Source organism: Hemicordylus capensis, chromosome 2, assembly GCF_027244095.1.
Source record: "Hemicordylus capensis ecotype Gifberg chromosome 2, rHemCap1.1.pri, whole genome shotgun sequence".
In the NCBI taxonomy this organism is placed as follows: domain Eukaryota; kingdom Metazoa; phylum Chordata; class Lepidosauria; order Squamata; family Cordylidae; genus Hemicordylus; species Hemicordylus capensis.
The window spans coordinates 323,097,496-323,124,368 of NC_069658.1; the positions used below are offsets into that span (position 1 = coordinate 323,097,496).

A 26,873-nucleotide genomic window follows, 5' to 3' on the forward strand; every position below is an offset into this window, starting at 1 on the left:
TTCCCAGCCGCACGCAGGAAATGCGGTAGAGGAGCAGGTAAGGACCAGCTTTACTAGTGCTTAAAGGTACCGCTCCTCGCCTCACCAAAACGATTGGGTGGGGCGCACTGAAGCAATTCAGAGCATCCCTACTGGACATGCCAAATCAATTTGTACACATCCCTACTCCCAGCATAATCCCAATCTGTATCATATACCACCATACCCTGTTTCCCTGAAAGTAAGACCTACCCCGAAAGTAAGACCTAGCAGTAATTTCTGATGTACCGCTAATTGCCCTAGTGCATTTTTGGGGGCTAAAATTAATATAAGACACTGTCTTATTTTCGGGGAAACACGGTAGCTGCTATTTGCCATTGGAAACTCCCCCCCCCCCCCCCGCGTTTGTCTTATAGCAGCCAAAGGAGTGTGATCTGGATTGGGACTGCAAGAGGGGGAAAGGGTTTAAGTCCTCCCACTGGCCCCAATCCAGCTTGCAACTTCACAGCTGTTTTTAAAGGAAAGGTTAAGCCCATCAGTGCTAATAACAGACTTCCTGTAACGTCTAGTTTGGCCCTTTGACAATGAAAAAAGATTTTTCAAATGCTTTCGCTACTGGAAAATTTTGATTCATGAGGTGATGCTTGCGTGGTGTAGTGGTTAGAGTGCTGGACTAGGACCAGGGAGACCCGAGTTTGAATCCCCATTCAGCCATGATACTTGCTGGGTGACTCTGGGCCAGTCACTTCTCTCTCAGCCCAACCTACTTCACAGGGTTGTTGTGAGGAGAAACCTAAGTATGTAGTACACCGCTTTGGGCTCCTTGGAGGAAGAGCGGGATATAAAATGTAAAAATTAATAATAATAATAAATTAAATAATGAAATGCCTAAATAACACTACAGCAAAGGCTAGATTCAAAGATGAGATTTATAGGAGCAGTGTTCCCTATAACAGGAATATCCAGGTGTTTTGGACTACAAGTCCCATATTCCTCAGCCCAATGCCATTGTAGCTGGGGATGCTGGGAGTTGTAGTCAACAACATCTGGGGAATCCTATTACAGGGACCACTGCATTTGAGAAAATACAAAACAAGCATCCCATCAGAACCCCATGCATTGGCTCATATTTCCTGTTAGAAAGCATATGGCGGGGGGGGGGAGGAAAAGCAACAGATCATTTGTTTGCCCTGCATTTAAGTAAATTTAGCAGGCCATGTTATGTTTAATTTTGATGAAATACAAATCAAGATAATTCCTTGGTTTTGACACTGCAGTACAAGGAATTTTCCACTAGGTGGAGGCCCAGACCTACAAACAAGACTGCAGAGACTGTATTTGGAGTAATTAATTTCCAGTTCATCTCCCAAATACTAATGATCTCTTCAAAAGACTAGGAATATCATCTGATGGTTCCTTTGGGCCACTTCTCACATGTGTTTAAGGCTTATTTTCTCTTGGCATGGTGCTCCCAGTTTGCCTTTAGCTTCAAATAACTGTTCAAAATAGAATTATTCCCCTTTGCACATGTGCCTCTCTGCATGAAACAGAGTTACAGTGGTAGCCTTGGAAACCCAGTTTACCCAGGAGCCTGGTCTTACCCAGAAGTCTGTGAGATCTGAACAAGGCCTTAGTCTCTCCTGTTAAAGGCCTGGTCCTGTCAAAGTTTATTCTCAGTATCTACCTGATGTCAAGGGAGTCCCATTCAGCCTCTTTGGGATGAGTAGAATTGGACAAAAGGCACCAAAGAGTGCCATTATTTTTAAAAAAATCATAAGACATTCCATAGTAATACTTTTGTTTCTTAAGATGCCACAGGACTCTTTTCTGAATTTGCTATAAAATACAGTTACAGCTACTGTTCTGGAATTGGGACAAAAGGAAGGCCAGAGCATTACCCAAACTCTACATTGCTGGAACTTCCCCTCTAGTCATCTCAGCTAGAGCATCACACTGTGGCAGGAGGCACAAGAATGGGGCTAATTCCACAATGTTGCCTGAAATTGTAGAATTGCTGATTGGGCTGCATAGACAGGCCTCCAAACTAGCTGTCCAAGGAAGTCTCTTGGGACACAGGCTTCAATCTCATGTATAAAAGGCATAAACATCTCTCACAGCAGCATCAGCTCCAAGAGATTATCTCTGTCTTGGCTTTTATCTGCGAAGACGTAACCTTTACAAATGACAGGAGTCAAGCAGTTAGCAGTTCAGACCAAATACCTTGGTTTGGCCAAGTTATGTGTATTCAGGATGTTGGTGATTCCTGCCAATGCTGGTTAGGAGCATCAAACTAATGAGAGGAATGGAAAAGGAGGACCTATAAACTACTGACTAAAATGGTTTTCTGGCCCAGTATAGACTAGCAGATTCTGGTTGGGGAACTAATATATGATTGAGCCACTTAACTGTGCCCAATGAATGAAAACAAAGACACCTCTGGCAAGCTTGGAAATGGACTGTTTTTCCAGTTCTTCTCTACACATTATGTAATCATGTCACCTCTGTGCAACATATGTCTATGGCACTGCTAGAGGAACAAACAAAAGAATAAAGGGTTAATGAAAAATATTTTCCAAATCCACTGGCTTTGAGACAAGATCCCTGGACTGGGTCTGAGCTTCAGAGAATTCTTAAGAAAAAGTCCAAATTTCTCCACGAACTCTCCAAATGTTACAGGGTCCAGAAATGGGCTTTCCTGAACACCCACCTACCCCCGGTGCCCCTACAGAGGCACCCAGCATGGCTTGACCTGTATTTGAGAAAGTCCAGGAAGAAAATTATGCTTGTCACTGAAGCTAGGAGTAGCCTAGGGAGTCAGTTAGGGAGGAAGCACAGCCATTGCATCCTGCCCTCAAATGAGTCTGCACGGAGCTCGGAGCTCCGGTCATCTCAGAAAACACTTCCTGCACGGACACTCCGAAGCAGACTTCTAAGCCAGGCGGTCATTGGTTTTCCCCTCCTAGAATATACTTGTATTTCCCACCCAGTTGTTAAAACTACTTGGTGACTCTTAATGGGTCCAGTTAAGCTTTAGAATTAACAGGCTAAAATATATAAAACCAACACTGTGCTTCCAAGTCAATCCCATCTTCCTGTCTCACTCTTCCAAAATTCCATTGTTCTATTGTTTCCCACTGAAAACCATCCCCACCAACCATTAACCCAGAGGGGCATTAAAGAAGCCCTTCTTTTTCCTCTAGAATAACTAGGCAAAAGCCTTCAGCCTTAGGGATCCATTCTGACGGCTGATAACCCATCTGCTTCCCATCACTGAACCCTGCATCCACCCCCAAGAGCCCAGCTTCTCTTCCTTTTTCATCAGACAGGTAAATATAGGGAGAATCTTTCCCTTCCTTGCCCCCAGGAGTTTTTCACTTTTTCTTCCCCACCATGTGTGCGCATGTGGGCGCAAGCGAGCACACACACACACACACACACACACACACACCAGGCTTTACAAAACAGGCTTAATGCAGAAGTTGACCAGAGGTGGTCCTTTTATCTTTAAAGATGAGCTGTGCACAATCCTCACTGTGCAGTGAAAAGAGGGTTAATACTTTCTTCCTGCATAGTTTTCACACACACCTCAAACCACTTCCCAGTGGGAATTTGCTCCTGATTTATGTAGATTTGCTGTAAATCACTGCTTCAGGGGCAAATTCCTACTTCAGAGAGGATTTCTGAGGTGAAAATGGTGGCACAGAATGAAAGTGTTAACCCCCCTCCTCCTCCCTAAATGTCACTCTTGGCTGGTTCAGAGGCCCTGTGGTAAATTTTTAATGTCAAGTGTAGCTTGGCCCTTACTCTTTCTCTCGTTTTGAAGTTCATATTATTCATTGTTCCTTTTAATCTATAGATTGCCCACTTGCCATCCTCCCTTTCTGAGTCTTGGTTCACTTATTTATTTAACATATTTGTATACCGCCCCAAACACAAGTCTCTTCTCTACTCTTCTCTTCTTACTCATGTTTAGTGGTTTTTATATTCATATTGACTCATGTTCAAATCTTCTATTCAGCATTTTCTCTTTTAGATTATTTCATTTTACATTTCTTATCTTGTACTTCCATTCCTTCTGCTGGTCACATTTTTAGACCCATTCCTTCATAATACTCTGACACTAGCTCTGTTCCTTGTTTCAGATTATTACCTTGTTTACTTTTTTACATTCTACTTCTCCTCCTCCACATGTTTCCAAGCCCTTTCCAAGATCTTCATTCTTTAGACTCTGATCAATCATCTGCTTACCTTCTCCCTAAGCTTTTCTCATCTCTTCTCTCACAGTTTCCATGCTCTGCTGCTGCCACCTCAGGGGTTGCCTTGTGCACTTTCCTGTGCTTCAGATTCCTACCCACACCTTACTTATCATGTTCTTTGTCCTACTCGAGTTTAATATCCTCCTTTCTTATGCTTTTCTTATGAGTTTTGCTCAGCAGCTAGCACAGATACATCTCTGGAGCAAATCTCACACACTGATGTTGTCTGTTATACATGAATCTTTTTCTCCTACTCATCTGTTCTGTCAAGTGATCTTACTTCTCTCATCTTATCCAATTACCTTCTTTTCATCTTCAACATCTATTTGCTACTTTCAAGTATCTTCAAACTCCTTCTCTGCATATTCCTCCATAAATTTCTTCAAGTAGTAGAGCTCAAACCCCTGCTAACTTGGCAAACAGGAACCTTTTAGCATGGTGTTTCTCTCTATTTAGCAGAGGGAGAGTAACTGGCCCTATCCACCCCCAGCACAGTACCTCCAGTGTCTATCTTATGTTTATTTTTAGATTGTGAGCCCTTTGGGGACAGGGACCCATCTGATTTATTTATTATTTCTCTGTGTAAACCACCCTGAGCCATTTTTTGGAAGGGCGGTATAGAAACTGAATAAATAAAATAATAAATAAATATTTAGTTGACAGCATTGTTCCTCATTACCTCTCCCCTCTTCTGATTGGAATATCCCTCCTACTGCTTCCACTTTATCAGCTTCAGTTGCTGCTACTTTCTCTAGCTTCCACTGCTGGTGTTACTTCTCTTCTCTCTTCAACTATACTCACAACTTGTCCTTTTGATGCAGTTCCCTCTCCCTGCCTTTTTAACAACTGCTCCACCATTCCTTCCTCTCCTATCCAACAGATTAGATTGATCAATCCGCTTCAAGATCAATACACAATTTTTTGCCTGCTAACCTGTCCTGCATCTGAGCCTAATTTCAGAACTCTAGGCCAAACCATCCAGAAATATAAAAGGGGCCACCTTTTCCCTTGGGAAGCATCATGGAGCCCTCTAGGAGAGTGGGAACATGAACCTGAGCTCCCAAGTCCATGCTTAATGGTGTCCCTGCTTCTCCCATTCTGTTTTTATTCCTGTTTATTACTGATAATTTTTACCAATTATCTTACAGCTACTTTTGCCTGGATGTCAAATCATTACCTTAAACTTAATATGCAAAAGAGAGAATTTATGATGTATGTGTCCCCAATTCCCACCTTTGCCTTCTTTTTCTCTTTCAGTTGACAACAGCACTCTCCAGTCTTCTCAAATTAAGAGTTCTGGTAGTGGCATAGCCACCACTGGATGGGGGTGGGGGGCGGCAAATGTTCCTGGGTCGCCAACACCCCTCCCACTTGCACTCAGTCGGCAAAGTGCTACACAGCTGGGACAGATGTGACTTGGCCTTTTCCCAGCCAGCCAGACTTTGGTCACCACTAGGTGAACAATACTGCAATGTTTTGTTCATTGGTCTTCCTGTCTCCAAGTTTAAACTTATTATTTCTGTTCTCAGTTCTTCTATTTGTTTAGTTCTTCTTTCTTCACATTTAATCATACCATACCTCTTTATGTTTTCTTCTTTGGCTTCCTCCATTATTTTGTATTGCTCAGACAACTTCTCTTATCCTCTGAGCTTCTTCATGATCTTGCCTTTTCTTATCTATCTTCTTTGCTTTATCTCAGTTCTCTTTCTTAGTCCCTTCATTCATCAGACTCTGATCTTCTTATTAAACCTCCATTCTCCTATACTGTCTTTCGCCTTCATGGTTTCTCTCATGTGTTTCCTTATGTGTGGAATTGTCTCTTGTTAAATATTCATCTCACCCCCCACTTTGGCTCACTTTAAAAAAATATATTAAAACCTCATATTTTCTCTCATGCTTTTCCCTCTGGATGCCCAGATTGACTTTTGTGTCTTCCTATTCACAGGCTAATTACTATTTATTTATTTATTTATTTCTCTCAGGTTATCCAAAGTTTTGCCTTCCCTTCCAACTTCTCTCTCCTTTGGTGTCATGTTTTTAGCTTGTGAGCTTTGCAAGCAGACTTTTGTTTTTTATTTCTTCAGCACCTCACACACATTAGGTGCTTTTAAAAATGTTAAGTGGTGGTGGTGTTGGCTTCAAAATCTGAAAGGCAAGGTAAATTGTGGAGTGGTACAGTTTATAAATTTGATGCTGTTCTATTGACTCTAGTAAGGGACATGTGGTGAACCTAATGCCTACTATGCAGCATTAGCTGGGAGGCATGTCAACAGTCAGCCACAAAAGCATAAACTGAAAGCAGTTAAGCATATCTAGCACCATGGCCACAAGACCCTGGCATTTGCTGATGCTGAAGGCAATGGCTAATTCTTCTCTAAAGGAACTGCAAGATCTCATTTTCTGAGCTGGTCCCTCCAGCCGACACGGTGTGCTATTATAGCAGCACACACCACATCTGCTCAGCCAGATGCTTTCTAAAAGCAGCAGCAGATAACATTCCAGAGAAAAAGTACTCAAACCAGCACTTGACAGAGGCAGTGCACCCTCTCCCAAGCTTCAGAATGAGCTTCTAACCCTCTGATGGAAGCCTTGAATGCTACTAAGGCCCACCACTTCCCAAGGGCTTCTAGACCATTTCCTTCAATGAATTAGCTACCAGAAACTGGATAGTGTTATCACTTTTCCATCACAGGAGGGAAAAGAAGTTACCTTGGATAATTCATGTTGCTTCACTTTTAAAAGATCCTAAAAGCAATGAGTAAATGGGGTTTGCCCCCACATTTCTCCTTAAAGCATGCCCACAGACAAAGTTCCAGCACTCCTGGTTTGGTGCTTTAATGTAACATCAGAAGTGCAAGTAAGAGTGCACAAAAAACAAAAGGTTTATTCTTGCACAGCATCTTGCACATCTTCTCCCTGTTCTGACGCAACAGAGAGACAACAATGATTGCATTCATTCAGTCACCTTTGTATTTCCATTAAATTTGGCTTTGCATTGTGAGAACTTTTAGTTGAACTGATTAATCAATTAAATATAAACAGATGTGCCTATTAATTTTAATTACATGTTATTCCTATCCTTCCTCCAAGGAGTCTCAGGGTGGCATACATAGAGGCTATTCACACACACGTGCAAAACTGGGCTAAGGAAGCCCTGCCTAGTTTTGCATGCATGTGTGTACCACTGGGATCAGGCCTGATCCCGGTGGCACTGCAGCAGCAAACCCACCTATGGAGCCTCCCTCTAAATTAATTAAGTGCTCTCCTAACCTCATTTTTTTAATCGTCTGTCAGCTGCAGCTGCTTGCAGCCACAGCTAGCAGACTGACATGATCTTGGGGAGGGGAGGGGGAGTGTGTGGTGCATTCTTGGAGCTCCAGGGGGTGGGGCAATGCATCCCAAGCATCCTAACCCTCGGAGCTACTGGCAGCAGCCGGTGCTCATCTGGGCGGGAAATCCGCCTGTACAAGGGAGGCTCAATCATAGGTGAATCTAGAGTGGGGCAGCCAGGGCACGTGCGTTAGGCGCCACTTGGGGGGACTCCAGTGCCATGCTGCTCCCCACCACTCCGCAATTCATGAATTTATTTATTTATTTATTAAAAAATTAACCTGTAGCCCCTTCGGGGGGCTCCGTAAAGGCTGCGGGGGGGGGGGTCTGCAAAGGTTCCCCCTCCCCCCGCCGGCCTCTTAGATCACCACCACAGGCTGTCCCGGTCTGATTTTCAGGCCTGTTCAGGCCCACAAAGATCAGTGCGTCAGCCATTTTGGAAGTCCCCACACATGCTCAAGAGGCCTCTGCGAGGCCTGGCAAGGCTAGAACCTCACAGGGACCATTTGAGCATGTGCGGTGGCCATTTTTTTAAATTTAAAAAATGGCCACCACACATGCTCAAATGGCCTCTGTGAGGCCCTAGTCTAGTTTTTTTCCTGATCTAGGAAGTTGGAAGAATGCAAACTTGAACTTGGCAATGGACCTGAGCATTTAAAAAAACAGATACAAATGGCACAAATGTAAGTGGACAAAACATCCCTTAAAAAGACAGCGTTGGTTTAATACCTTGTAAACTGGCAATACTGAAGGGGGGGGGAGAGGCAAGGAATAAAATTGCAACATTCACTCGCATGCTGTTTAATTCTCTATACAGAGCTCTATCCTTATCTGCATATTTGTCAAGCAATCTGATTATAAGGTTTGTGGGATTTCAAACTTGGAAAGTGCCTGCCTTTAACTTGTGTGGTGCTTTAAAAAAAACAAAACTGCTGTAAGAATTCACACCCAGAAATGTTTGTATTGCCATCCCTATGTTGTGCAGTCTTACCATACTGATAAATGGCTTGTCTTTTGAAATAAGTGGTTAACAAGCTGCAAATTATTCCCTTCAATTTAGCTTAGTTGTACCCAGGTTTTTATTGCCTGTGCATCCCAAGTAGATTTGCTCAAGTTTCCTTGCCTTCTAAAAAAGTTATATTTTAGAATATCTTTTTTAAAATCAATGCAACTCCCTTTTTACTTTGAACACAATTGTTTTTAAAAGACACATTGAATAGTCATGCTGTGATTCTGATTGACTAGTGCATTTGATAAACTAGATATAAAGTTTACTGTCCAGTCTGCCTGTTGCCTGCCGCCGTATTGAACAATTTGTCTCTATTTAATTTGTTTCATTGGCCCTTGGTGCACCTTCCCCCTTTCTCAGCCTGTAGCTACTTTGCAGGGAAGCCAGCTTTCTCTAGCTGGTAATATTTTTCCCCTCTGCATGCCAGGCAGATCTTGAGGGGATGGGGCAGAGGCAACCTTTTACCAAACCTTTGCAGTGTGGCAGAGACAGAAAATTGGTGACGGTAGTGCAGGGTAGATTACTGCTATACATTCTTTCTCTCACACACACATACACCATTTTTCTGATTCGAATATCACACCGTTTTGCTGTTCTGTGGCTAGCTGCAACTTCCTCCTCCTTCCTAATCAGGCTGCTGGATCCAAGCCTATTGTAAGCTGCTTTCAGATTGTTTGGGGCCCCTAGGATTTCCCATTGCAACCATCTCCCTTTAAGGCAAAGGCTGTTTGGACAGAAAAAAAACCCATCCCTGAATTTCTTGGAGGCAGAAACCTGTAGTGAGGTGTGCTGAGGTGGCAGAGCATTTGATAAAGAGAGCTTTCATTGCTTAGCTCTATGGAGGCATGCCCAGCACATGGATGTGCTGCGTTTCCTTGGGAAGGCGACTGGCACATATGTGCCACATGTGTGGTTGTATGTGTGTATTCATGTGTGTGTTGCTTACAACCTGTTTCTCCTTCAAGTGTCTGGAGTTGTATTTTTCAGCTGATATTATGGTAAAGTTATCTGAAAGATGGGTGTCAGATGTTTGGACAGGGGTGCAATTTCAGTGCTTGCCCTAGGCGCTATTTTCCCTAGATACGCCTCTGCCTGCTAGCCCTATTGCCCTTTCTCACTGGTCGTAAGAAGGACTCTTAGTTTTTCTCCCATCTTTTTATCCTCACAACAATCCTATGCAGTAGGTTAGCTGAGCAAAAAAATGACTGACCCATGGTCACTTAGTGAGCTTTACAGCTGAGTGGAGGTCTGACAGGTGTGAGTCCAACACCCTAACCTACATCACCTTGGCTCTTATCAAAATCTCTGCTGAGGTACTGATTTGAGACACTGAACTAAATGTAATGTAACTTGCAATGTAAGGAACAAAAACTTCCACTATTAGCAGAAAAAGCTGTCTCAAATATTTCCTTTTAAAATTATTTATTACAGTACCATATTAGAACCAAAATAGCTCCAGAATTAAACAAGTGAGCCACTAATTGGCAATCCTGCCAAATAAAATTTGCTATCACCTATTAAAACTGGTCCCTGGTTCTAACCTACTAAAACTCTAGTTAATTAATCTAATTTTGCTGCAATCCCATGCACTACAAACTAGGTGCCACTGAATTAAGTAGGGTACTTAAACATATAGATGCAATGCAAAGCCCTAAGTTGGCTTAAATTCTAAATACCCATCTTCAATAAATCAATTCTTAAATCTTTCTCAAATGCTCAATGACTCCAGTTCCAATCCAAGGCTATGCAGGTGTTCCATTTATGCTTCTCAACAGCTCTCACGTGCACAGGCTTTGTCTGAAAACTGCACATTTCCACAGGTTGGCATCAAATTGGATGAGCAAAAAGAAACGAGGAGGAGGAGGGGCACCAGAATGTGAAAGCATCAAGAGAGGGAAAGCCTCAAAGTGCCACGCATTAATAAATGATGCATGGATACATGGAGATTACCCAAGCCAGTTTGATTTTTAAAACAGAACACAAAAACTCCTTTGGGGACAAAGAATCTTGGTGTGTCAGTCTAGTAAACCCGCTTACACAGGATTTTTCCGCCAGAGTAAGCTGCTTTACTACACAAGGCATACCAAGATTCATTACCTTTGAAGAAGGTTTATTTCTTGAAACTAGTTGGGTAGCCTCCATGTAACAATAACATCGTTATTTTTGAGTTCCAGCTGGAGGCTTTGCCTCTCTACTTCTTTTTGTCAAACTGGATGCACAACTCTGTGTGTTCAACGTGTACAATAGGCACCCTGGCCCATTCCCGCCCTCTGCATCCTGTCAATAAGGTCTGCACCACGTAAAAGACTCTGCAGCAGGGCTGGATGTGGAGGTGCTTCTGTAAAGGCAGTGAAATTATACTGTATCACACTGTACAAGCTTAACAAAGATCCAAATTTCTCTCCTGCCAATGGTCCCAAGCACAAGCACAGCCGTGATCAATATTGTATAAAAGAAGTTACGCAAAGCATGAGTTGTACTTTGGTGTGCAAGATGACCCTCATGTGGATCCTGTTCTGAATCTCTACATATCTATGACCATTAAAGGAGCATCTTTAACAAAGAAAAGCTCAGAAAAACTATTCGGACAGGAGAACACAGCAGCTTAAAACAAATTAGTTCAGAGGAGCTAGACTGCAGAAATATTAGGCTCTTGGAAATGACACATCCCATAATCTTTTCAGCCACCACCTGTCCAATGGGAGCTCATCATCCTTTCCCAGCAAATCACATCCCAAGGGCAGGAAGCCATATTTGCATTGTCTTGTGAGAGACGGGTCTATTTCTGACTCCCTGTCAACATCAGGAATGTTCATGTAGCTGAGCTCACAGCAACTGCAGCTTCTCCTAAACGCTCCCTACTCACCCAGCAGGCCTGACTATCATAAAACAGTTGCACAAATTGTATAATGTGGACTATAGTACTGAGTATGGAAGATCTGCCTGTGAGCAGGGGGACTGGACCTCTGGCCCTTTCTAGTCCTACAGTTTCATGATTATACAAGCGTGTTGGTACAAGACACATGCTGTCTCCCACAACACCGATTTCCTTATGTAAATATGTGCCTGGGGGCATACAGGGCATTAACCAGGCATACAGGAAGAAGCAATTAGGGAACTTTGATTGATATAGAATGCAGCTGCCAGAATTGAAACGGCCACCAATCACATGGAGCATGTAATACCTGTTCTGCATCAGCTGCCAATTCACTTCTGGGCTCAGCTACAAGTAGTCTCTAAAATACTAAATGGCCTGAGCACAAGCTGCCTCAAGGATTGCTGATCTCTATACAAGTCTGCCAGAGCTCTTAGACTGGCTTTGGACTACAGAGGCCCTACCCTCAGGAGGACTACCTTCACTGATCATTCATCTGGCAGCAGGGGCATAGCAAGGTTGGAGTGGGCCCAGAGCCCCCCCTCACCGAAGCTCAGCTCATGAAGTAAAGAAATCTTAAATGAGGCTGAATAGTGGTAACAAAAAGCATAGTAAAATTTATTTATTTATCTATATCTATATCTATATAATCCTATGTGCCACAATAGAACATCATCCTAAATTATTTTTTAAAAGGTTTTGTAAATTGTGGACGATGCAAGTCATTTAATGGTACTAGAGAAAGACATGCTGTTCTGGTAGCACCAGGTCTTAACACTCACATCAGTTTCGGAGGATGAAGACAACTGAAGGAAGCCCGGGCTGGTGCGCGGCTGGGGGAGTCAGTCATGTGACTTGCCTCTGGAGGGCCCCCCAAGGCACTGGGTCCCCAGAAAACTGTCTCCCCTTGCCCTATTATAGTTATGCCCCTGTCTGGCAGCCACAAGGCAGAGGGCTTTGTCAGTGGTGTACCATACCTCTGGAATGTTCTCCCAAGGAGATTTGGCAGAGCCTCTCCCTACTCACTTTTAAGCAGGCAGCAAAAAAGCACTGGATCATAGATCAGCCTATGGCCATATTTAAAAGGACCAAGAGGTGTGTTTTGCAGTACTGAGGTGTTTTCACTCTTTCTTTTGACTCCATCCCAGTCAGTCCTACCCTTCATGCATATGTACCATGTGTCTGGAGATCAGTATCCCCAAGGACAGGAAGGTCAGAAAGACAAGCTCCAAATCACACAAGCAGAAATCTAAGTGCCAGTTGCAAATATGGCACAAAAGGATGCAAAGCACCTTGCAGAGTACTGGTGCTGCTGCATAAAAGATAAATATAGCAGCAATGCTCAGTGTGTGCCTTGGAACCAAAAGAAAAGGCATGGGTTCCATTTATCACAGACAACAATGCAAGGTTTATCCACAGAGCCTTAATGCTGTTTAATCAATTGTGTACCATCCCAGAATATGGGAAGCATAACGGGGGAACCAAAAGCAATTCCTTTCTAATGCTGAACCAGTTATGTTGCCAACTGGCAACTCACATCCAACGTAAATGGCACCATCTGCAACATGAAGGATTGCAAGGTCAGACCCAAAACTATGTTGTGCAAAAAGAGCTGCAAGGGAAGAGAAAGGAAACTCTCTCTCCCTCCCCGGTTCTGCTGGGCCAAACTGACCTGACATGTGTTCCAAACTCATCAAAGGGTCATGTCAGCTTCTCAGAGACAGCTGGCAAAACCAAACCTACATCACATCCTGCTCAGTGTGCTACATGCAGCTTGATTTCCTGTCTTTTGCTGGCAGTAGATCAACCTTGTAATTTGCCACATATTTGATGATTTGGGGCAAGTAGCAATTGCCTCCAGGCGAGCAACTGAACGGCAAACTGAAGTACAGTATGTTGCACTCTAAAACAGTCGTGCTGTGTGTACAGCTTAATATACTAACTAAACCATAGTTGCAGAGAACTTAGGGGAAATACTGGAATGAACAGTGGTGTGGGAGTGGGGGGAGAGAAGAAAACTGATGCTGAGGCAATTGAGGGACTAGCAGGGATGAAGTGAATGATTGCCAAGCTGGTTGCCAATGACCCATATGCATCATGAGAGCTGCATAAATCCCCAAAGGCCGAGACAGCTGAGCAAACAGCCTCTTGTTAACACCAATCCAGCTCTCCCAGATGATGATGGTAGCTTCTGGGTTCTAGCATTTGACTTACAACAAATGTTGTATACAACAGTACAAACAATAACTTTCCCATTTTAAAAACCAGTATCTCATCTGAGAACTTCAAGAAAGCAAAGGGACTTCAGTCTTGCCTCGGCTGAAAGGAGAAGCAACTGAAGATAAGTACTGCTAAGCCTCCACCTTAACTTATAAGCTGCACGAGCAACGTCCTGAAAGAAGAGGTTGAGAACAGACAAGATGATGCAGCACACTCAGAATTCAGAATCAGGAATAGCTCCTCAGCCTTGCCCAGGCTCGGAATGCAAGCTTACTTGAAGCCACCTGAGCAAGTTACTATTTTTCTTTGATTCCAGGCTCCCAGAAACTCTTACACAAGAAAGGAGGAGGGGGGTGCTAGTAGGTTGGCCAACACTCCTGTTTAGAGTTCTTTGAATGTGCCTGGACCCTTGACTTATATCCTTTGCTCTGTCCTGACTTCCTCCAAATTGGGGGTTTGCCCAATCAACAGTTGATTCACTTGCTCCCTGTCCATTTGCCATTAGCTTTGTCCCTGATTGAACTATATTACCCATATCCTGGCTTGCCCCTGTATAGAACAGGTGTAATGGCCCTGATAAATCTCTGATGCATGGGTGCAGTGTGCATTGGACAAGCAGGGACAAATGTCCCTGGGCCCAGAGGGTCAGGGGGGTCCCCAAGGGGCCTCCAAGCAGGTCATCCCACCGCCCCTGCCCTGCCCCACATGTGACGTCCATATTTAAACTGCGCAGGCCAGCCAGAGAGGCCCGCCAGCCACAGTACCCACCGCTGCTACCGCCACGGGGTGTGGCCTGCCCTGCTCAGCTCACCCCCCAACCCCTGGAGGCCAAGATAAGAAGGTGGTGGGGCAGCACCACCACCACCACCACCACCGGGGGTGGCCAAGGAGGCAGTAGGAGCAGCGGCGGGGAGATGTTGGTTGCCTCGTCCCTTGTGTCTGACATCAGATGCAGTGGGCGTAGCTTAGGGCGCACATGCTTCACACATGCAATCAGGGAGCCCCCTGCCCAGAGTTTGTCCCCTGGCTCCCAAGGGTCTCGCTACACCCCTGCTCTGGTGCATACCACCAGTGCTTCTGAAACAGTCACCAACCTTTCTACCATAATCCCTTGGCACTGGTTTACCTGGAAATGTGCCCATCATGAATTAGTGGAACCTCCATGTTCAGAGGCAGTATGTCTCTGAAGACAGAACAGGGCAGAGCAGCTGCCTTCATAAACTGCTTGTGAGTTTCCTGGAAGAATCTGAAGAGCCACTGTTGGGAACAGGATGCTGGACTAGATGGACCCTTGATCTGATTCACCAAGGCTCTTCTTGTATTCTGAAAGGATTCTACTGCCCAACTGGTTCCCAACTGTCTATAACATTTTTTCTGGCAAACCATCTTTCTAGCCCAGCTATGGATCCCCACTAGTTCCTGAACATCCTGGCTCTAACCTCAAGCCTATTCTCTGCTTTACCTGCTAATAATGAATGACGGATAAAAACAAACCAAGTCATCTGCCTTTGTTGTTACCTTTTAACACTCTTTTTCCTATATAGACCAGGCTAGTCCCACAATTGCAGTAACAACATTGACTTCACCTTGAATGGAATCCATCCCTTTCATACCCACCTTATCTTTTCTTTTCTTTTTCTTTTCTTTTTTTGCCAATCATTCATTATTCTTCCTTTAAGTGTATCTTAGCACCACTTTACATGGACAGGGGCAGTGCCATTGTGACACCTGAGACAAGGTGTCAAATGTTGCCTTGCCCCACACCCTGATGTGGGCCAGTTCCTCTTCAAAACCAACATTTGCAATCTTTGAAGGGGGGCAGGGAAGGTTTCCATCAACTCATGCTCCCCGCAAGCTTTGCAAGGAACGTGAAGAGAGAAGTGCAGCCCTCTCTCTTCTCCCAGGACCTCACAAAGCTTGCAAGGGTCAGATTGGTCCTGAAGAAATTCTCCAAAGGTGGTGGAGGCAGGGAGGCCTCTTGCTGCCCTGCCAGTGCCCCACTAATTTGCCACCAGAGGCGCCCGCCTGACTTTGCCTCATGGAAGAACTGCCCTGCACACACAAAAAATGTATATAGAGATGTGGGTAATGTCACACAAGACAATGAGCATGTGGGGCACATGCAATTTCTCTCCCAGCAGAAATACTCATATAGGAAATTCTTTTGAGCATGGAAACCCAATTGTGTACCAGGATGTTTCCCCCAAAGCCCCCCACAGAAATTTGGTGTGGCTGCTTGTAACTGACATGTATACCTGTCAACCTGTTTGCTGTAGGTTAAGCATCCCGTGGCATTTCCAGGAGAGCATGAATGGCAGCATATCCAAATCTTACAGAAGCTAAATAAAATGAAATAAATACTCATCGTTCTGAATTCTGATTAATGTTTTGTGGATCCTGTCCTACAGTAGTCATTAGGAGTTCTAGGCCATCTGCTTTAATGGAGTGCCCAAGAGCCTTGCTGCCTCATACAGAATAAAAAAGAATGACCATGCCAACAGAGCACTCATGGTCCTGCCAGCTATTCAGGTTTCCCTTAGAGCAGACAACTGGAAAAAGGCGAGTGCCAAGTATGCCAGTAGTTTTCAGTGGCCTTTCCAGTTGCTGTGTAGAACTCTGTAAAAAAGAAGCTGGCAGGGAAAGAGAGGCAACGCCTCTCCCAGTTCCTCACCAAGTCTCTGTTGGTCATTAAGCTGTGGGGGAAGCCAGATACGGCTGGAATTTGTTCTCCTACACGTGTTGTTCAAAATCTTATAGCTGCTGCCAGAGAGATGCATGCAGGAAGTGAAGATCGTACCAAAAACTCACTGCCATCAAATTGTCACACAAATCCATTAAATTCACTAACTGGAGAGGCTTAGGTTAAAGAGAGCTGCATCCATAATTCAGCACCTTCAGGAAAAGGGCCAAAATGCTCTACAGCTGTTCAGCCAATGGCCTGATAGCACTGCTGAAGCTACAGCAATGAAGGAAAGAGCTCAGCTGTAGCTCAGTGATAGAACACATATCCCATATGCAATCCCTAGCATCTCCAATTAAAAGGATTTCAGACAGTCGGGCTGAGAAATGCCTCTGCCAGAGGCTGATTTGCCTGCTGGGCTCATTCAGAGTCCATGGCCAAGCTGACATTTGAGCTCCTACTTTCAAGAGCCAAAGCCAAAGCCAATGCTATCCTCTGGAGCACTGTTCAGATGACTTCCATTTAGGGCTTGATGTTTGTGAAACCCACATGACCCATTTAGGAATAAAGATTTAGAAGCCTAATGTCTCCCTAGATTAGACTTGGGCGGGCTCCTCCTAGAAGAACAAGCAGCACACCTTGATGTCTAGGAAAGCAATTCCTGGCTGTGGCACCAATATGGGCTGCTTGAACAACCTTAGCTAAAAAAAGAACTTCCAAAACTGCAGCCCTCTAAGCTCTAGGAGAAAGACTGGCTTAATGCACAGATCAGAAGGTTATTTTGCTGAATCTTTCCAGGAGCTTCACTCACCAACACCCAGCAGTCACTGGTAACGTGTGCACTCCTGTTTAGACATCAGAAGCCCACAACAAAATGCAACGCAGATGGCTAATGACAGGTTTCCACTTGGTGATCTCAAGCTGTGGGGTGTCTGTCTCCCTCTCTCCCCTCCACCCCTCCCTCTTGAATCAGCCCAGGCAGTGTTTGCAGGCACTTTTTTCTAGCAACCCCTCCCAATCATGTGAACACAGAAGGAAGAAGCCTCCTCTGTCTTTCCAGCTGCTTCCACATGCCATTCACAACTCATGTTATTTTGGGGACAATCATCTTCGAAATAAGACAGATTCCTCCACAGAATCAACGCTTCTTATTTCTTTAGCTTGCTTGGCAAGGTTTCTTTCATTCCCGACAAGACAGGATATTACATCAATTACTGCTGGAGCCCAGCAAGGCAGCCAAAGGCAAAACTGACAGAGACCTTTTGGCACACCATTTTCAAGGCTGTAGAATTAGGGAACCTGACTAAATGACTCAGTCTGGCAGGCTGCTCCACGTCTGTTGGAAGCAGACATTGTGGTGCTGAGCTTCAGTCAAAGCATTCCACGGCAATGGCATAAAAACCAAAGTTGGCTGGAAGCATTTTAGGAGGCACTCTGGCTGTGGAAGCGGCAGACAGATTACCTCTTTGCACCTTGGCTTCTTCTCATTTCTTCTTTACGTTGGTGTAGCATCATTTTTAAGAGACTGAACTAGAAATGAGGAAGTCCCCAGTTCAAATGTCTCCTCTGCCTTGCACTCACTAGGGGGCCTTAGACTTCTCAGCCTCAGCGACTCATCTGCAGTATGGCAACAGCAATTCTCACTTATCTGACAGGCTTGTTGTAAGGATTCCAACAAGCTACAGTAGTTCATGTGGAGCACTCCACTCTGAATGCTCAGAAGTGCTCTACAAAGTTGTATTTTTACAGCAAAAAGGAGAAAACATCCATTTCAAAAGATGCAGTTAAAGAACACAGGTATCCCAAGGACATCCTACTAGTCCCCTCTTATATTGAATAACTTGAAAACTCTCCATTTGTTTTACCTAGACTTTGGCACTGAAATACACATGACAGACAAGGTATTTCTTCTTTTCCTGTGACAGAGAATTGCCATACTGAAAAGAAAAATTACAGAGAGTTTTGTGGGACCTTAAAAGTAGTCAGATGTATTACAGCATCAACTTTCACAATACAGCTCTCAGTCTCTGAGACTGTTCTCATGCGCAGGCAAAACCAGGCCAAGGAAGCCCAGCCCGGTTTTGCCTATGCATGAGAACCGCTGGGAACTGCATGGCTCCCATAGGTGACAAGGCAGCAAACCCGCAAGGGAGCCCCAGCTGTTAGCCCAGGTTAAGGGCACAAACACGCCTTTAGCCAGGGGTAACTGGTTGTGTGTCAGTGCTCTGTGTGTCACCCACACACCAGCCACCTCCCAGTCAGCGTCAAAGAACTCCTCATTATGCACCATGCACTTGCGCAGTGTAGAATGGGGGTTCCGGGGGCCTCCTTGCCCCCAAATATCCCTGCTGCCAACAGAAGTCAGGAATTGTCTCGGTGGGCAATCCGCCTGCTCAGCAACAAGGAGAAGGTAAGCTTGTCAAGGTTTCCTCCCCTCAGCCCTTCAAGCAGATCATTTTTTTAAAATACAGCAAGATTCTGGGCTTCTGCTGTTAGACTAATAGATCTACCCACTTTTTGCACACTTTGAGGAGACTGTTAAACTCTTTTTTAAAAAAATACCTCAGAGCTCTTTAGATCATCATTGTCATAATCAGCTAACTAAAATGAATGTATGACGTAGTTAATACGTTGCTGCCTGTATCACATTTTCAGTGGTGGTGTCAGTCTGTTTTAATTTGTTAAGTTGGATTATGTTGTTCATTTCACTCCTCGTTAGCTTCCTTGGACTTGCATTAAAAGTATCAAAATGTATTGTTTAATCAAAGTCATTTGTTATCAAAAGTCTAGCTATGTGCAGGACATATAAACCCACAAGAAGTCACCTCCTGCAGCACTGGCCCATTTATTGAAACATCAAATATCTTAAACCCTTATCATTACCAAACATCCCCAACTCCCCATCAAATTAGGAATAATTAGGCTCCAGAATATTAATAGGCATATTCCAAGAATATAACAAATAAACACAGCAGAAGTACATTTGAGAGTCATTTTGAATTTTTTTTTTTAATTTTATTTATTAAGGGGGGTAGGAACAAGTTTACATTATCATCTCTTGAACTTCCAACAGTTACATATAATAATCTGGAATTCCGCTACCATCCTTTGCCAATCCATTTTGATCGAGTGGACAGTGTGTAACACTGGAATTGTACCTGGAATGTCTAAGTCCCAACCGCAGGTCAATGGGGGGCCTTGAGCAAGTCATAGGAACATAGGAAGCTGCCTTGTACCAAGTCAGACCGTTGGTCTGTCTAGTTCAGTATTGTCTACACCAGTGGTTCTCAACCTGGGTTCCTCCAGATGTTGCTGAACTACAACTCCCATCCTTCCCAGTTACAATTTACTGCGGCTGGGGATGATGTAGTACAGCAACATCTAGAGGAAACCAGGTTGGGAACCACTGGTCTACACAGACTGGCAAAGGCTTCTCCAAGGTTGCAGGCAAGAGTCTCTCTCAGCCCTGTCTTGGAGATGCTAAGTAGGGATGTGCACGAACCTGTTCAGAGGCACTTTTATGGGCCTCCAAACAGGTTTGAACACTGGGAGGTTCAACATTTGAAGGCATGGGAGGGATCCCTGGAAGTAGCTGGCTCACGCTCGCGCACGTTGGGCAGGGAGGTATGCTGCCACCCCATAGGACTTTGCAAATACCAAGCGCTGATGGGGGGGAAGCGGAGGGAGGGGTAAATGCACAATAATTTGTATCATCATGTAATTCCAAATATTTGTTAGCGCTTCAAAAATAACTTCCAAGGCGTCTTTATTCCTGAAACTTGAGAAATGCATTGAAACAAGCAGAGATGTCTGAGGTGAGGTCTGTCAGTAGCTGATCCTATAGTGACATATGAGCAGAAAAACAATTTACCTGCTCTTTGACCAGATTGTCAGAGGCAGCCCATTTCAGGGCCTGGGGAGTTATCCAGTATTTGCCACTAACATGTGCCACTCATTCACTACTAGGCTGCCTACAGTAGATCCCCTGACTCCAGATTCAGCCCATTTCACATGTCCAGCAGCATAAACTGTCTCTCAGAGGGGAGTGAGAAAGGAATATCAACTTGACTTGGATGTTTTCTACTTTTCTGTAGGTACCAACCAGTGTTCCCTCTAAGGCACGAGTGTATGTGTATGTGCGCTCACACATTTTTTAATTCCACTCAGTTAATTTTAGCTCCTGCTCAGGTCAAATCAGGAAGGCCCCACTCTGAATGCACATGTGCACAGACTGCCCTGATACTGCTGCCCAGAACAAAACTCATTCCACATACAGATGACAAAAAATTAGAGAAAACACTGGTACCACCATTGCACTGGTAGAGTTATGTTTGAGCAAGCATCTCTTCAACAACATTCAAATGGCCACAAAGCCATTTTGCCACTGAGACAAGGGTGTAGCTATAATTGAACGGATGGGTTCAAAGAACTCAGCCCCCCCCCGTCCACCCCTCCTTAGTTTCTTCATTATCTCCCTCACTCTGAGGGGCCGCCAGGGAGAGGGGTGAACACGGGCCCCCTCTTCCCTGCACTGAATTATAATTGTAAATAGTAGCTGACATGCTGCACAGTGAAATGTCAGTGTTAAGGACCTGCAGAGGCTGCTGCACAACATGAAAGGCAGCCCTGATGGCATCACGTGAGACGGCAGTTGCGCAACAACTGGAAACATACAACACTACTTCCAGTTCCAGTAGGGTAGTTGAACAGCACTTCTTCTTTGGAAAGAATTGGAGTAGTGCTGTGCAACTGTCCGGACACTATTTTAAGTCATTGCAAAATGGCCCTGTTACGTAACACCACTGGAGCTACCTTTCATGATTGTGCAGCAGCCACAGCAGATCCCTAATGCCAACATTTCACTGTGCAGCATGTCAGCTAATAATTATAAATTAATTATAACTACATATCGGATGGAAATAATCAGTGGTATGGCATCAGTGTCAATAATTATCAGGATATTGCATCAGTAATAACTAATGATTTTAACTTTAAAACAAACCAAAAACTGGTACTTGGTCATGCATATGAAAGCTTAAAAGATTTCCAGATAAATACTTCTAACCACTAAGTAAGGGATGTTGCTTGAAACCAAATAGATAATATTCACACCGTTGGTGGGGGAAATGACTACAGGTTTATATAACCAGGTAATAGGAACAGAAACCTTGAAAGCAGCAATTCTGCAAAAGACTCCAAGTGCATACAAATATATGGGAGGGGGTTGCCTTGGATACCTTCCAGTTCTGGAATCTAACACGTAGTTCATAGTAATTTCTCTTTGCTGCATTTCTGTGATGTGCATTTTGGGTTTTCTGCATTCTCACAGCCATACAGCATCCGCAGAAAGCCAGTACTGTACAATGAAAAAGTCCCTCACAGAAGCCTCAGTATTGTGGTGTGGATCCAGACTCCACTACAGGTCAACAGTAATAGTCATGGTGCACAGTAATCTATTCAACTTTCTCCCCAGCAACCCCATGGCAACTGAGCCCTTGTAAAGACCTCAAAGTTTTTCAAGTGTTTGACTAGAACACTTGAAAAGCCTTGAGTACCTTGCAGTGGCAACAACCTGCATCCTGCTTGCCCAGCTCCAATTGGATGTGGAGATGCAACAGAGTGCAGTACAGCAAAGCAAATGTGAAGATTAGTGGACAACATACTAAGAACAACAGCTTGGAATGGGAAAGGACCTATTTAACCTGAATATTCAGACACATCATTGGAATGACAGCAGATGAATACAATTGGTGCACGAGCTCCTAACTCAAACGGCAAAGAGATTCGAAGTAGGGAAAGTCATAAGTGATAACCCTTATCCAATCATCACCTTTTCAAGGAGGCTTTTTAATGCTCCATTATTGTTTTGTTATATCTGGTAGGTTCTTTAGCTTCTTAAGCTTTTTATAATTTCCAGTTTTAATTTGAACCTAATAATTGTGGTTTTTAATCTGACTTTTAAAGAAATTTAGTTTAATTTTAGTTTAGTTTAAAATTTCATTAATTTTATTACTTTTATTGTATCTGTGTCTATCTTATTGTTGTGAGCCACCCCAAGCAGTAGTGCACTGGAGGGGCGGGGCATAAATATTTTAAATACATAAATAAATAAATAAATCCCTGCCATTTGGCCTTAACTATTAACAGTCGGATCATCCCAGACAGATCATCCTGGAGAGAATCGATCTATGTGGTCGCTAAGAGTCGACACCGACTTGACAGCACTTAATCAATCAATCAATCAATCAACAGTCTTACAGAATGACTAGAATGAGTCCCCAACTGCTAAATTATAAAGTACCATCACGAGGTCCATCTAGAAATATTTCCCCGGCATCATTAAATCCTTTCTGGATAGTATTCTGGAAATACATTGGCGCTAGCTTGTAAGAATATTTAAAAATATTCTGTTATTTTAAAAAACCTTAGCAATATGGCACCAGTTAGTGTTGCTGCATTTGCAGGACAGGTTATAGCCAGGGTGGGGATTACTGAACAGAAACCAGAAAATGGAGGGAAGAGAAGCAAATGTCATATGAAGAAGAAACTGGAACTTTCTGATGAGTGACTATCTCCCAAATGAAACTCTTTCCTGGCAAATTTCAGCTAAATATTGGTTTAAGATAACGCCCAGTGACATTTTGTTTCCTGTTGCCTTAACATACACTAGAGACCCACATTATCCTAGTAGGATAGAGAAGATGCCAAAGATAGACACTCTCCTTTGACAGTGGGCAGAAAAACTGTTCTCTCTGTAAGCCGTTTGTATTTATAACACAAACAAAGTGGCTAGTAAGGAAGGTCATGCCATCAGATGCCTTGGCTCCCTAGCTCCTTTCTATATACAGCTTGTTTTTTCCAAACATGTTTCACCTCCTGTCTTTGCACAGGGAATCAAAAATCTCCATGACTGAGGTCACACTGCAAAATACTGTCTCCGACTCTCCAACGAAGAATGCAGTGGCTGCCACAGAATCCTGAGAACAGTTTTCTGTTTGTTGTTTTAAAACCTATGTTTAAAAACTCACGACTGATGAAGAAAGCCTGACAACATGTTTGCAGTATTTGCCTCAAAACTAGATGGGGAGAAACTGACTATTCAGAGTCACGTACTATACTTCTTTAAGACATCTGCTATCGAACTATTTCCCTAAGAGGCCACCAAAGGTCATTATTACAATTCTTTAGGAATGTTAGAGAAATTTAGACAGACAGCTATGGAACTGTACTGCTTTAAAAAACCCTTTTTGAAAAGCAATATATAAATAAGAATAGTAGTAGTAGTAGTGATGTGTTTAGAAAACCAAAGAAACTCCATGTTTGCCCAGAATACCTCATTCTAACTCAGGCCTGCACAACATGCGGCCCGTGAGGCCTTTTTTCCTGGCCCCCGGGGCTATTTCCCCTTCCTCCCCCTGCTGCTTAACCCCCCCCCCCAAATTCCAGCCGCTGTGCGGCTGAGGAGATGGCTGCGGGGGTTCAGGTGTTCTTCCTTACCCTCCCTCATGGCAGCAGTGGCGCACAGCGGCAGAAACCGGAGCGACACTCAGGCCTGCCATTTGGCCCAGCGTTGTTTCCCAACTGCAAGGTGCACCTGCACAGTTAAGTCTCTTAAGTCTCTCTCTCACCCATCAAGACTGCTCCATTCTCTCTCCCTCTCTCCCTCTCTCTCTCTCTCTCAAGCCAAGCCTCCTGCTGCATCCTTTCCATCTTTCTTTCCCCTTCTCCCTTCTTTTCCAAAATTATGAGAAGAAGTTCTCTTCCATGTTTTGTGTGATGATTTGGCAGAGGTGGAAAGGAAGAACAATGCATTTTATTATGTATTTTGTACAGATTGTATAATATTTATATTATTAGAATGAATTTTAATTCAACTTATTTCATATTAATTTAAATCAATCTTGGTCTGCTAGAACATCAAAAGTTAAATATTGATTAAATTCATTTTTAATTCATTTCTCTTTAATTTGGTCCTCGGCCCCCATGAACCAAGTCACGGTTGGTTTCGGCCCGCCAGGTCATTTGAGTTGTGCAGGCCTGTTCTAACTTAAAGTAACTTGGCCCAGCTCAGGGACATCACTGCCTCTCATGACTGGAGTCATTATCTCTCTCCAGCTAAAATGTATCTATGAAACTTGCTGAGACAACTAAGGTTCCCATTGTAAGAAAACCTGATATAACCAAACAAGGAGTAATCACCCGATGAACAATGAATCATTCGCATGCGTACTAGACACTTAGACCACCATTTTATTGCCACATATACTGTGTCTAGGGTGTCAGCATCATTCAGATTGTTTGTATAAATGTAAGATGCACCTGTAACCAAACTGTAATCGGTTTGAGAGCGTGAGCCTATTGATTACCTATTGCTAAACTGCAGTAGCAATAAAGCCTCTGAAATGATTCCCACTGAGTCTGTTTGATTGACTAAGAGGTAGACCCAGGGATGAACCATGTTCACATCAGTAGTATTTATTTATTTATTTTACTTATATACCGCCCAAACTTTCGTCTCTGGACAGTTAACAATGACATAAAAACAATTAACACAAATATAAAAGGTTAAAACAGTTTAACAATTTAAAAACAGTGTAAAATTAAGTTGTATGCATTTATTATTTCTATAAAAATAATGTATTTCCACATCAGGGGCGTAACTACCATTAGGCAAGGGGAGGCAGCTGCCTGGGGACCCCCACGCCTCGAGGGCCCCCCCAGAGGCAAGAGCTCCATAGGGGTATGCAAAGGTGTGCATATGCTCAATGAAACATTTGGCCCTTTTTTTTTTGAAATAGCAAGGGAAAAATAGCCCCCTACACTGAATAACAAACTGCAGTTAAATCCCAAACAAGTTTCAAAAGATTTACGTGTCTTTTTTTAAAAAAAAAAAAGGTCCTGCTTGGCACTCCGAGCTAGTTGTGCAATTTTCTGGATCGTGGCCAATGCCAAAATCCATGTTACAGCCCCAACTGAAACAAGAAGCAGAAGGTAGAGAGCTGCAAGGAAAAGGTCTTATGAGGAAAGGGATGGACATCTGAATTCTGACATGTTAAGTACCATATTTTACTAAAATTGCCTGTGACATATTCTTTCATAGCAGCAGCACCTGTCAGTGCCCGGGAGGAGGCCCAGCCCAAGATGAGAAACATACAACAGCAGTCACAAACTCTTTGGGAACACCTTTTCCAAACTACTATTGTTTATAGCAGTACTAGTATTTCAACAAGTATTTATATTATACTGCAGAATATATATAGAATATTAGTTTTTAGTTTACCACCTTTCTCATATAAATTTAAGGCAGCTTACAATAAAAGCTAACACGATGCAATAATTCACAATATTAAAAAATACAATACAATACAGTGGCAACATGACAGAACCAGAGTAAGACAGATAAAAACAATTTAACACCACATCAAGGGCAAGAAAGTTCTGAAAAATTTTGCCAGAAGAGGCAAGTTTTCCGCAGTTACTGATATATAGGAAGGAAGGAAACCGACCAAGCCTCATGAGAAAGGAAGAGTGTTCCACAACACCAGGGCTACCACCAAAAAGATCCTCTCCCACGTAGCTGCTTGATTAACTTCTGATGGGGACAGCACATGCAGGAGAGAAGTCCACCCATCTGATCTCCTAGCAAGTCACCTTTCTTCCACATGTCCCAAAATATTCTCACACCCCTTTTCACTAAGTAGCTTGCCAGGGCTTCTTGCCAGAGGCTCTGCAGTTTTAACAGCTGTACACCAACAGGTGAAACTTTTACTAAATTCTCAAAACAGAATATAAAGGAAAGAGAAAGCTTGCTGTAATCCATTTAGATTTGCAAAGGGCATTTCAACCCAGTGGGAGAGTCTGGCAACCTATGCATCCCTCTTGCCTTTCAGACCTTAGTCCTTCCCATTGGTGTGTTCTATACAGTAAAGGATCAGCACTCCTCAATTGTAATTTCCCCAAGCAACTATGTAGGAGATCAGTTTCCAACCGAAGCAGAAAGAGCTCAATTATTAGTACCTCATGCACATTAGAAATCTACAAGGACAAAAGAACAGCCTTGCAAGATCAGATGACAGGTCCCACCAAGCCCAGCATTCAGTTGCCAACAATGGCCACCAGATGCCTCTTGGAAGCTTACAAGCACAGCACAAAGGCAACAGCCCTCCTCTGTGGCTTGTGCTTCTATCAGTCAGAGGTATATCACCTCTGAACATGGGACAGGCTATGTCAAAGCAATGTAATTTTCATCAAAATAAAGAATACAAGACATACATTTTGTAAACATTCATTAACATGCAGAATTTCTTCAGACTGTAGTATCAAGGTTTTCACAAAATTCAGACCATTTTGATAAGGCTGGTGGCACAGCAAACAAGGAAGGAATCAGTCAGTTGGGAAGTGCAAAGCAGCAGAGAGACTGGGGTGGTGGTGGGGACTGACTTACCAGACTAACCCTTGGAAAAGAACAAAGTCATTCCCTCTGTTCTTTGACCAGTGTGAGTCCTATAGAAGATTCCAATCTTT

The 26,873-nt window shown here is 43.6% G+C and overlaps 1 protein-coding gene across 3 annotated transcripts in view; it reads right to left on the reverse strand.

Moving 5' to 3' along the window:
- Positions 1-26,873, reverse strand: part of TEX264 (testis expressed 264, ER-phagy receptor) — a 251,875-nt gene that overhangs the window by 215,283 nt on the left and 9,719 nt on the right. The gene's annotated exons all lie outside the window — the stretch shown is intronic.